The sequence below is a fragment of the Alnus glutinosa genome, chromosome 5 (assembly GCF_958979055.1).
Source record: "Alnus glutinosa chromosome 5, dhAlnGlut1.1, whole genome shotgun sequence".
NCBI lineage: Eukaryota > Viridiplantae > Streptophyta > Magnoliopsida > Fagales > Betulaceae > Alnus > Alnus glutinosa.
Window position 1 is genome coordinate 19,659,027 of NC_084890.1, and position 12,893 is coordinate 19,671,919.

General features: G+C 39.5%; 1 pseudogene; it reads left to right on the forward strand.

Annotated features, from left to right (window-relative positions):
- Positions 1-7,150: 7,150 nt before the first annotated feature.
- Positions 7,151-9,096, forward strand: LOC133869055 (pentatricopeptide repeat-containing protein At2g17525, mitochondrial-like; annotated as a pseudogene).
- Positions 9,097-12,893: the final 3,797 nt, after the last annotated feature.

Below are 12,893 nucleotides of genomic sequence, written 5' to 3' on the forward strand. Positions count from 1 at the left end.
TCACTGCAGCCTTCCGATTTCTTTCTTAACCAAAATACAACCGTCCGATTAAAACCATCACGCCCACTAGCTGTATTGAAAACCCACGCACACTGTATTCTTAAAACCATCAATCTCTTCTCTCTCTCTCTCTCTCTCTCTCTCTCTCTCTCTCTCGTTCTTCTTCTTCCTCCGGCCCATTGAACCCTCCATCTGCGTCTATCCCTGTCTTCACGCTACCTCCCTCAGAAATCCCCTGAATCATGCCTTTGCCATAAATTTGCATATCATCTCCCCTACGTACTGCAGCCGTTTACAGAGTTGAAATTGTTGCCCAAATCACGCGAAGAAACATCCTCGTTTATGAAGGAAAGATCGTTGCCTCCGCCTAGCACGCCATAAATACCCGGAGTCACGCCTCTGCCATCAAAGCGATTAGGGATCGGTATATTTTCTCCCCTAATTACTGCGTCTATTACAGAGTCGAATGGGTTGCCCATATCACGAGAATAATCTTCCTCATTTCTGAAAGAGAGATCAGTGCATGGGTTTCTAGCCGATCTGGCGAGGCCGTTGGGGTTTCTGGCCAGATCCGACCGAAACCGGCTCTGGGTCGTTTTGGGTTGGTATATTTTTTGGTTGATTTGTGAAAGGGGGGGTGTTTAGCCGTGGCTGTAGTTGTTGGGTTGTGCAAATAAGGGAGCTAGGAGATATGGTGCAGCTGAACCGAAGAAGCTTGATTCTCCGATGAATTTTCCGGTGGATTTCCCGGTAGAACACGCGTAGAAGCTTATTGACCACTGGACAAAATAAAAAAATAACAAAAAACAAATTATTTTTTTTTAAAAAAAATAATAAATTGTGGACGGTTTTGGGCAAAACCGTCCATAATTTTTCTGGACGGTTTTGCCCAAACCGTCCAGAAATTTATTTAACGACGTTATATTCTAGACGGTTTGAAACCGTCCAAAAAAAACCGTCTGGAATTGATTCCATACGGTTTTTTTGCATTTCTAGACGGTTTAAAACCGTCCAGAATTTCCTTTTTTTTTGTAGTGAAAGTCCCCTTTGCTTGGCAGACCACTGAGTTGGAGTCATTGATGATCTTTGGAGGTGCTTTACTTTCAATTTTTCGGGCCACTGAGAGCCATGTGAGATAAACCTTATGCCCTGCCACATTGTTAGAGCATGGAATTCATATTTGAATGATGATGTGTTTTAAAATAGTACTCGCAAGTGCACGAATCGTTTTACAATATAGCGTTATGCAAGTGCGAGGTCGATCCAACAGGGAATTGTGTTGCGAAAATTAATCTCTATTCAAACTAATCCTATTTTAACCTAGTTCCAAATTTAGGTTTTTAATAAAAGAAAATATAAGCAAAAATAACGAAAATAAAGGGGTCTAGGGTTTTGGAATCCACACTCACCAAATCATATCAACCTAATCTCATGCTCATCACACTTATTCGAGGTTGTCACTTATAAATCTTAGGTATGCTCTACATTGCTTCAAAAATCATTTAGATCATTCAATGATTCCGTTCATAGCACAAATCACAAAGAGTACCAATTGAAATCCAAACATCCAATGTATCATTCAATCACAATGGATATCTTCATTCTAACCGATAAAACAATGTATTAGTCAAACGGCGCACAATGAATGTCCAATGTTTTGATAGATGAAAAACCAAGCAACCGATTTAATGAAACTTATTCCACATCATCACTTGTATCCGGAAACCACAAGAGATATCAAAACATCATTTCAAGAAAACCGAAGTAGAGCAATGAGAAATCAAAACCATAAACTCAAATAGCATGAACAAGCACAAAACTCGGTTTCTCTTCACTGGTGAGGTTTCATCCTCAACCCCAAACGAAAATATTAGCTACCCATAACAAAAGAAAGCATAAATAAACAAAAGGAATGCATTAAAATCAAAGAAACTTACAAGGATTTGAAGTTCTAAGAGAAAATATACACAAGAAGCCCTAAACTACAGAGAGAACGGCCCCTAGGGCGCTCTCAAGCGGCCTCTTCCCGTAAGAAATGAGAATAGAATGTATTTATAGAGTTAGCTAGGGTTTCTGGAATTCCAGCTCCGCATAAGTTCGATCGATCGACTTTTATTTCGATCGATCGACTTTTCGATCGATCGACTTTTAAGTTCGATCGATCGACTTGTCAGGGTCTCCAAATTGGCTGAAACTTGTTGCGTTGGAAAGCTGACATCTTGAAATTCAATTTAGACCTAAGAAACTCCCAAAACGGATATCGTTTGGTCCTATTATGATCAGTCTAAATGTAGTGGTCTGCTGCATCCGAATTTCCCGCTATTTCTTTATGAAGTTTGTCGTTCCTCTCTTATTGTCCTACAAAAACAGAAAACACCAAAAACTACCCAAAACATTAGAAAATAACAAAACTAAAGGTTTAACTAATGTAAATTAAGGGGTCCAAATATACACTTTTTGGCACTCATCAAATGACACAGCTATAGGCACCTCGCTTTATTAGGTCAACAGGGCATCTACTCCCCCTCCAGCTGTGGTGGAGGATCCGTCAAATGGCACTGTCCAAACTGGTTCATTGACATCGATCTGCAATACCTCTCTTATCTCCCCGGGTACTTTGTCGGCCATTGTTGAACCATCTTCTCTTAGGAACTAAGTTAGGAGTGTAACTCCGAGAAGAAAATTAACCGGTAATTGATTCCACGATACATCACCCCATTCTCATCCAGACAAAATGGAAACACAAGGGACATGCATTAACTTCCTCCCTCAAGAGAGAGTTCATGCAACAAAAGACTTCAATTAAGAAAATGAATCAAGATTAGTTACTAATTAAAAGTCATAATAGATGACCACTAGAGTTAAACTAAAACATCAAAACATAACATAGATATCCATCCAATGTTACGATCTAAGATCGATCATCACATCAAAGAGAAATATTACAAGCCAAAGCTAAAGGTACTAAAACATTAAAACACAATCAACTAGACCAAAAGTTAAGTTCGTCAAAATCCTCATATGTTAGATTACAATCCTAGATAACCTCCACCACAGGCTCATAGTTAACTTGAGGAGCTTTAGCCCAAACACACTGAAATGAGGTAAACACCATGTGTAACACCCCGTATTTTAAAATATTAAATAAAATATCTTAAAATATGATTTAAGACCTAATAATAAGGCAAATGAATAAATATAAATATTTATGAAAATAAATATTTATTTATTAAGATGTATTTATAGTTTTAGTTTAATAAAAGTTCAAACGGACCTTAAACTTTGAAATTACGAAAATAGGGTCAAACGAACTCCATTTTAGTCGATTCAAAAGTCAAAACGCTCGTCTCAAAGTCTTTTAGCTACCCTCCAAAGTTCATAATTTTTGGACTCCATTTAGTATCTGAAAACATCTGCGAAAAATTATACCTCTAAGTTAGACGAAAATTCAGATTTATATTATTTGTGGGCCCATTTCTATTTTTATAAAAACCTAGCCAAGCCCATGTTAGCCCAGCCCAGCCTCCTTGCACGTGGATAATAGGATATTGCCCAGTTTACCGCCCAGTTTAATTACAAAGAGAATCAAGGCAATAGTTAGAACAAAACTACTCGTCTCTTAGAGAGAGAAACCAATCATTACATGCATGACTCATTGGACAACTCATCTAACCGTGTTGCAGCCCCTTTTCACGCCCAGGTGAGATGAATCCTTCCTAGCCATGGATCAATCCTTGCCCAATTGATCTTAACCTTCCATGCGTGTATAAATGGAGGTGCAGTTCCCGTTCATTCTTCGCACATATCCTCTTCTTCATTTCAGTTTTTCTGCAGAAAAAAAAAGAAAAAGAAAAGAAGAAGAAGCAGAAACTCTCCATCTTCTATGTTTCTCTTCCAACCCGCAGCAACTCTCTCCTTCCTTCTTCTTTCTTCTTTGTTCTCCTTCTTTTCCGTTCTTCCCTTTACTCTCTCTTGCCGAGAGACACAGGGAGTCTGAACGAGAGAGTGAGAGACCGTGAGATGGAGAGAAGAAATTGAGTAGGAGACCCATAAACCGATTCTCCTCTTCCCTCTGTCGTTCCATTAGCCAAAAACCAAACCAAATAGTAAAGAAACAAACTCGTCTTCTTCCCTGTGTAGTTCCGTCCAGCAATAGAAAAACAGAGCATAAGAGCTCTCTGTTTCTCCCCACTCGTCCAGCAGCTGTCTTCTTCTCCTTTCTCTCGGCCTAGTTGAAGAAAAATAGGAAGAAAAGGGATCCTCTCCACCACAGGTAGTCTCTCTCTCTCTAGTTCTCTTCCTCTCCCTGTTTCTGTTCTCTCGGGTTCAACCTGCAGTGAGGAAAAGATAAGTAGAAGAAAGGTAGAGGAGAAAAGAAAAATATAAGAAGAAGAAGGCTGGAACCGTAAAGGAGGAGAAGAATAAACAAAGGAAAAAGAAAGAAGGGATAAAATGAAAAGGACAAAGAAGGAACAAAGAAGTAAAAAAGGTAGATAAAAAGTAGATGGGATGAGTTCTCTCTCGGTGGGTACAAACAAAAAGTAATAAATTAAAAGAAATAATGAATAAAAGGATAAGGAAGGGGATATTTACTTTTAAATAAAATATTGTTTTAATATTTATAATTTTATGAGTTTTATTATAACGTATCTAACGTTTTAAGTGATGTTTTTAAATATGGCTTTTCAAAGCGGAGTAATAATTTATAAAACACGTTGTTATGATGCCCAAGTGTTTTAAAAGTAATATTAGGCATTATTAATATTAATGCTATTATTTTGCTCAATTTTATAGGATATAAAATTGGAATTATTTATGACTACAATTGGTTATATTAACTGTTATATATATTTTTACTTAAATAGGAAATTATATTAAGAATTAAAGGTTAGAAATTAGAATAGGATTAAAATGTAATTTTTAGTGAATTATACTAATTCACTATTTGCTTGTATTATATATGTATATATTGCAGTGATTATATCTGTGAACGCTTTCCTGAAGCTAGAAGAACTACTGTGAGTATTTCTTACTTACTGGGAATGAAACGTGTGGTGGTTTTTGATTATATGTAGAAGTTTGCTTTATTTAATTGTATGCATATGGTTTGGCATTTGGTATGTTTAACATGCTCTGATTGTAATTATGTATATGATGTTGTTTGCATGATTATACTGTGGTAAAGTTATGAGTTATAAATGGGTTAATAAAAAGACTGGAGGTTTAGGTACCAAGGCGTCAGTGATTGAGGAGATCAACGGATGAACTGAGGTTTACGTACTAAGGCGTCAAGCAATTGACTAGACCAACGGGTAAACCGAAGTTTAGGTACCAAGGCATTAATACACTGATAAAACCGACGAATAAACCAAATGTTGAAGGAATAATAATAACAAAGCTGGTGAGCATAGGCCACCAGTGGGAACATAGGCCATCTGAGAGATTTAATGAAGCATAGGCTTCCATTAATAAGCATTGAGCATAGGCTCATAATGAAAGAAGCATAGGCTTCAATCTAACGGAGCATAGGCTCATAATAAGTAAAGCATAGGCTTCAAATGGATGGAACATAGGTTCTTAGTAAGGTTAATGCGAGAAGTATATAAGGTTGTGCATGTATTTATATAACTGTCATCATTTGATTGCTCAGTGTACTTTTAAATAATGCAGTATTTCACTATGGTCAAGGACTGTTGACTCACTTGATCACAGCATGAAATTGTGATGATAACCGCAATCTCATGCGAGTTTTTGCAGGGTGTATCAAATGTCAAGACTATTGGAATAATTATTTTAATATGAAATATTTTTTATCTTGGAGAAGACAGTAATTATGTATTTATTAAGTGCCGCATGTGACGCATATGTTATTATTTTGGATGTAATTATTATATCAGAACAAAAGGTTATTATTTTTATATATTGAGGTTATTTAGTCAGCTCTGATGTGTCATTGTTAAAGAAAAATTATATTCCGCTGCTAATTTATAACTCTGATGAGTTAGTAATGTCACGTGGAAATCGAAAAAAATTCACTTACGCTTTTTGAAAAGGTAGGGCGTTACACCATGCAAATAGTCTAGCTAAGCAACAGTCAACTATCCTCTCCCGTATATGCACAACCATTATTATCTTTGACAACCCGAGGTCTGATTCTGCAAAAAGGAGTTAGGCCAAATTCTCCATAACTACCAAGAACAAAAGCTCCTTTACTACCGTTTTTGGCATCCTTAAAAGGCTCCACTATAAAACAACGCATGTTTCATAGGTGAAAAAGGTACAAACGTAAGGGATGCTTCTCCACCGTTCCCATCATCATCCAACAAACCAACTATAAACAACACATGTTTTAAATATTTAAATTATTTAAATGCAAACTCCTCTTTCAAATGTATATAATAAGCATGTAACAAGTGTTTCATGAATTGTATTTAAAAAGGGTGTTTCAAATAATAATTAAAAATTGAACCTCGGCTATCAATCAATCGATCCCACATCGAATGATCAATGCACGTGGCTGTCATTGATCAAATGATCGATGCCCACTTGCATGAAAATTTGTAGGGTTTTCATCATTTGATGTGTGAGAGGGGTCCTATTTAAGAACCTAGGATAAACCCTAGGTCCCCTTTCCGCCCCTTTCTAGAAACCCATCCCTAGAGAGAGAGAGAGAGAGAGAGAGAGGGCCATGTGGTAATGAGCTTAACCCAATCTCTAACCTTCAGTTTTTATGCATGCTTTTACTGTAATTTTTTGTAACTAAACATGCTTAGATGCTTTCTTTAATTACATGAGTTAAAAAGTTGATATTTTTATAAAAGGAAAGTTGATTAGTGCATGAAAATTCATAAAACCTTAAAGATGGGTTTCCTTTTATGTGAAACAGTATTAATGCATCTTCCAACACTTTAAGATAATTTTCCATGGTTGGTTAGCAATGGATTATGATTATGAGAATAAAAGCTAGTACCTTTAACGTCTTAAAGCTACGTATGAAATTATGCTGGATTTAAGCGTATGTGGATGATGTATGATGTATATTATAGAACTTCTGAGATCATTAGGATCTTGTTTAAAGCTCGAGATTAGGTTATTGTAGATGTTTTTAGTACTTATTAGGTTCTGGCAGTCATCGAATGATCAGTCATCCATGCCGAAAACCCCCAACTCTGCAACTCTTGCAATCTTCTCCCCAGAAGCGTTTCAAAGATTTCTTCTTCGCCGCTGAAAATCAAAACCCATTTCATTGTCCTCCTCCTCCTCCACATCATCATATCATGTCCCAACCCAGCAGCAAATTGCCCATTTGATACTAAACCAGAAATCGGCCTCCCAAGCCCTCGAAACCTTCAAATGGGCTTCCAAACTCCCCGACTTCACCCACTCTCAGTCCACCTATCGTGCTTTAATACGCAATCTATATATGTGCTTTTTGTTGCTTTGATACTGTAAAGGATCTGCTCGACGAAATGCCTAACTCAATCGGGTCACCCCCAGATGACGACATTTTCGTAACGATCATCCGTGGTCTCGGGCGGGCACGTATGGTTAAGCAAGGGATCAAAGTGGTTGACTTGGTTTCTCGGTGTGAAAGGAAACCGTCTTTGAAGATTTTTAATTCAATACTAAATGCTCTTGTCATGGACGATATTGATTTGGCTAGATGGTTTTATAGGAAGAGAATGATGGGAAGTGGTGTTGAAGGTGATGATTAAACTTCCAGGATCTTAATGAAATGACTTTGCTTAACTGACAGGATTGGTGATGGCTGTAAGCTATTGCAAGCGATGACGTCAAAGGGGAATTATGCCAAATACCGTAATTTATAACACATTACTTCATGCATTTTGCAGGAATGGGAAAAATGGGAGAGCAAGGAGCTTGATGAATGAAATGAAGGAGCCCAATGATGAGACTTTTATTGTCTTAATATCTGCTTACTCTAAAGAAGAGAATTTGGTTCAAGCTCTAACTCTGTTGGAGAAGTGCTTCAGTTTGGGGTATGTGCCAGATGTTGTTTCAGTAACTAAGGTTCTGGATTCCCTTCAAAAAAAAAAAAAAAAAAAACTAAGGTTCTGGAACTTCTCTGTAATGTTGGTCGTGTAACTGAGGCTGTTGAGATTTGAGAGACTGGAGAGTAAGGGAGGTGTGGTTGACATTGTGGCTTATAATACTTTGATAAAGGGTTTTTGTAGATTAGGGAAAATGAAAGTGAGGTATTCCTTTCTGATGGAGATGGAGAGGAAGGGCTACCTTCCAAATATAGACACCTACAACATTTTGATCTCTGGATTTTGTGAGTACAGGATGTTGGATTTGGCCCTTGATCTGTTTAAAGAGATGAAAACAAATGGGATTAATTGGAGTTTTGTTACATACGATACACTAATTAAAGCTTTGTTTTTAGGAGGTAGGATGGAAGATGGGTTGAAGATTTTGGAACTAATGGAGGAGAGTAAGGCAGGATCTGGGAGTCGTATTAGTCCTTATAATAGTGTGCTATATGGTCTGTATAAGGAAAATTAGTTGGATGAAGCACTCACATTTCTGACCATGATGTGGAAGTTATTTCCTAGAGCTGTTGATAGGAGCTTAAGCATTTTAGATTTCTGTGCGGAGGGAGCTATTGAGGATGCAAAGAAGGTTTTTGATCAGATGCTTGGAGAAAGGGGAGCTCCAAGTGTTGTTGTTTATGATAATTTAATCCATGGATTTTGCCAACAAGGATGTGTGCGTGAAGCATTTGAATTGGTGAATGAGATGGTTCATCTTGGTTATTTTCCAATTGCACGAACATTCAATGCCCTGATCAATGGGTTTTACAGGCAAAGAAAAGTTAGCAGCGTTTTGAAGCTCATGGATGACATGATTGGGAGGGGTTGCATTCTCGATATAACAAGTTATAATCCCTTCATCGACGCTATTTGTAGGAAGGGAAATTTTCACAAGGCTTTGGAGCTCCTTTCACATATGGTACAAATGGGGATCACCCCTGATTATTCATCGTGGAACTCTATGCTTCTATGTCTGTGCCAAGAAACCAGCAATAACATGTTCCGAGTAACTCACCTGTTGCAGCAGATTGCTGAGACATGAATTAATTTATGGTTTTCCGTATATTCCAAAAGATTATGTGTGTGTGTGTGTGTGATTAGGGGTGTAAACGAGTTAGAGATGACGGAAATGGCTAACAAATGGGTAATACTTATCTCAAAAACTTCCAGGGGGGGGTGGTATATTGCCAATTTAAAAAATTTAAGGCAAGATCGAAAAAGCGGTGCAACTTCAATGGGTTAAATGTATTTTCCCTATTTTCTTTGTAATAACCATTCATGTTCCTAAAGAATCACCATTTACTAGTGTTGTCCTTCCGGACTTCACAAGATGCCCCAACGTCGTCACTGACACCTACTTCGCCTTGTCGCAGAGTCTCTTACGTGGGCCTCCACGACCACAGTCTACCCAAGAAACCACCACTAACGCCTCGCCCAAATCAACTACAGTCACCTCCAAGTTTGAGTTTAGAAGATGCTATATTATTTCAACTATTTTTTAATGAGCAAATTACAATGTGATATCTATCACAATATATACAAGTATTGAGGTGTACAGAAAATGGAAAGTATTGATGGTTACAATTCACCAAATCGGTGATGATTGAGAAGTTTCTATTTAGGCCGAATCTCTTCATTACTGTGATTGTGTTCTTGCCTTGCGTGGTGGCATGCATTTGCTGCACTTGCCTTCTAGGACTTAGAGTGATGGTCAAGCAGCGTGTATTGATAGCATGCAGCATGATTTGATGCATAGCTTTCCTTATATGTACTATGAGCTGGTGATTGCTTCTTCTCATCATTTGCAGCATTATTTGCTGCATAATTTTCTCGAATGGTTCCCTTGATTGATACGGTAGAGAGCATATCCTTAACATCCCCGCTCAAGTTAATGGGTAGTGAACGAACCATTAACTTGGTCAGGCCTTTAGTGAATATGTCCGAAGGTTGAGCCTGAGAAGATATGTAACGAGCGAAAAGGTCTTTATTGAAGATCTTTTCGCGGATGAAATGGTAATCAACCTCTATGTGTTTGGTGCGAGCGTGGAAAACAGGATTAGAGGACAAGGAGAGGGCACCAAGGTTATCAACCCATAGGCAGGGAGTGAGTAAGAGAGGAACACGGAGCTCTTGAAACAACATCCTCAACCAATACATCTCAGCAACAGCAAAGGCCATTGATCTATATTTCGCTTTGGTGCTGGACTTAGCAATGACTGATTGCTTCTTGGCAGCCCAAGAGATGAGGCAAGGTCCGAGATAAATCCCATAGCCAGTAGTGGACTTCCGGTCATCAGGGCTACCAGCCCAATCTGAATCATAATACCCATTTAGTTGCAGGGATCCTTTGGTATAGCATAGGCCAAAGTTGAGTGTCCCCTTGAGATACCTCAAGACACGTTTGGCAGCAACCATGTGGACTGTGGTTAGGGAGTGTAGAAACTGGCAGAGCTGGTTCACATTGTAGGCAATGTCAGGTCGCGTAAGGGTACAGTATTGCAGGGCACCGACGATGTGACGATACTCGGATGGATCAGCAAGAGGGTCCCCAACAAAGCGGGAGAGCTTGACAGCAGGAGTGCAAGGCGTGGAGGCAGGTTTGGCGCCATCCATGTGGGTTCTGCAGAGGAGATCAGTTATGTATTTGCTCTGTGTGAGATAAAGAGCATAAGGAAGCTGAGTAGCTTGAATGCCAAGGAAGTAGGACAAGGCCCCCAAATCTTTGACTGCAAATTCACGTTGCAAGTGGCTAATAAGACCTGAAACAGCTGTTCGAGAGTTGCTGGAAACTAAGATGTCATCAACATATATTAGTACAAAAATATGCACAGAATTATGATGAAACATAAAGAGAGAGGTGTCAATTGCTGAGGTTGAGAAACCCAATTCCAATAAGGCTTGGGACAGGCGCATGAACCAGGCACGGGGCGCCTGTTTCAGGCCGTAAATGGACCTGTGAAGACGACATACATAGTCTGGAAAGTGAGGATCTTCAAACCCTTTAGGCTGTTCCATGAAGACCTCTTCCTCAATGTAGCCGTGAAGGAAGGCATTGGAGATGTCAAGTTGGTGGATAACCCAATTGAAGTGAACTGTGAGGGCCAGGACTAACCGAATGGTTGCTGGCTTGATAACATGGTTGAATGTCTCATGAAAGTCCACCCCTTCCTCTTGATCAAAGCCCTTGGCCACGAGCCGGGCCTTATACCTATCAATGGTGCCATCAGACTTTTGTTTGAGTTTAAAAACCCATTTGTTGCGGATAACTTTCTGGTGGAGAGGACGAGGACACAAAGTCCAAGTATAGTTAGACAGTAAAGCAGCAAACTCAGCTTTCATAGTATTAAGCCAACATTGGTTCTGAACAGCTTGGTTATAAGTCTCAAGTTCAGTAGGTAAGGTGACACTGGTGAGAGCTAGAAGAGGGTACTTAGTAGAGGAATACAATTTGTAGTCAAGAAAGGATTTGGGATGAAGGGAGTTGGTTTGAGACCGAGTCAGCATGCGAGGGGGGGGGGGGCTGTGGATGATCAGGGAGTGCAGGGGGACTTGGAGAGGCAGTGTTAGAGGTGGGTGAGGAAGGAGAGCTAGGAGTGGAGGGAAGAGCAGGTTCCAAAGGAGAGGTTGGTTCAGGTTCCAACGGAGTAGAAGGTGGGGAGGGAGCTTCTAGGGCAGAAATGGGTTCAGGAGAGGGAAGGCTTGGTGAGGATGAAGCATCCTTGGAGGTAGATGGCTAAGTAGGGGAAGGTAAGGCAGGAGCAGTAGTAGTAGGGGATAAAAGTAAGGAGGAGGGAGTAGAGATACCTAGTGGGATGGAAATGACAACACCGGGAGGAGCTTCAGCTGCAGAGGGCTTGGAAGCAGGGCTTGCATGAGCTGCTGGAAATTGTTGTTCATCAAAGATAACATGCCGAGAGGTGTATACCCGATTGGTGGTGAGGTCAAGACATCTATAGCCTTTTTGAGTGCTGTCGTACCCGAGAAAAAGACACTTGGTGCTTCTATAGGACAGTTTATGTGGAATGTAGGTCCTGAGCAAGGGGTAGCAAGCACATCCAAAAGTTTTGAGAAGAGTGTAATCTGGATGGAGTTTAAAATATGGGGATTGATGCTGTAACACAAGGGTAGGGAGACGGTTGATGAGATAGATTGTTGTAAGGAATGCATCAACCCAATAATGAAAAGCTAGCTGTGATTGAGCAAGGAGGGACAAGGCAGTTTCAGTTATGTGTCGATGCTTGCGTTCAGAAATACCATTTTGCTCAGATGTGTAGGGACATATGAACCTATGTAGGATGTCATGTGTGTCCGTGAACTGTTTAAAGGCCAAGGAAACATATTATCCCCCATTGTCTGTTTGAAGTTGTTTAATGGGGCAGGAGAATAGTTTTTCCACAAGGGTTTTAAATTTGATGAAACAAGCAAGGACTTCACTTTTAGCCTGCAGAGGATAGAGCCATGAGAACCGGGAAAAATCATCAACAAAAAGGACATAAAATTTACAGCCTCCAAGGGATAAAATTGGGGATGTCCATACATCCGAGTGTATTAAGTCAAGTGGATGCTTAGAGATATGATGGGAATCAAGGAAGGGGAGATTTTGCTTTTGGCAATTTGACAAGAATCACATAATTTATTCATTTTGGTGAAACCATTACAAGAGATTAACGATTGCTACAACAACTTATTCATAGCAGAACTAGATGGATGACCAAGTCGTGTATGCCAAATGTCAAGGGAGGCAGTGACACCTAGGAAGGCAGTGAAGTGAGATAGGAATGTTGTGGAAGAGAGGAAAGAGGCTTGATTCTTGACTTTATTGGATTGGAGATGCTTGAG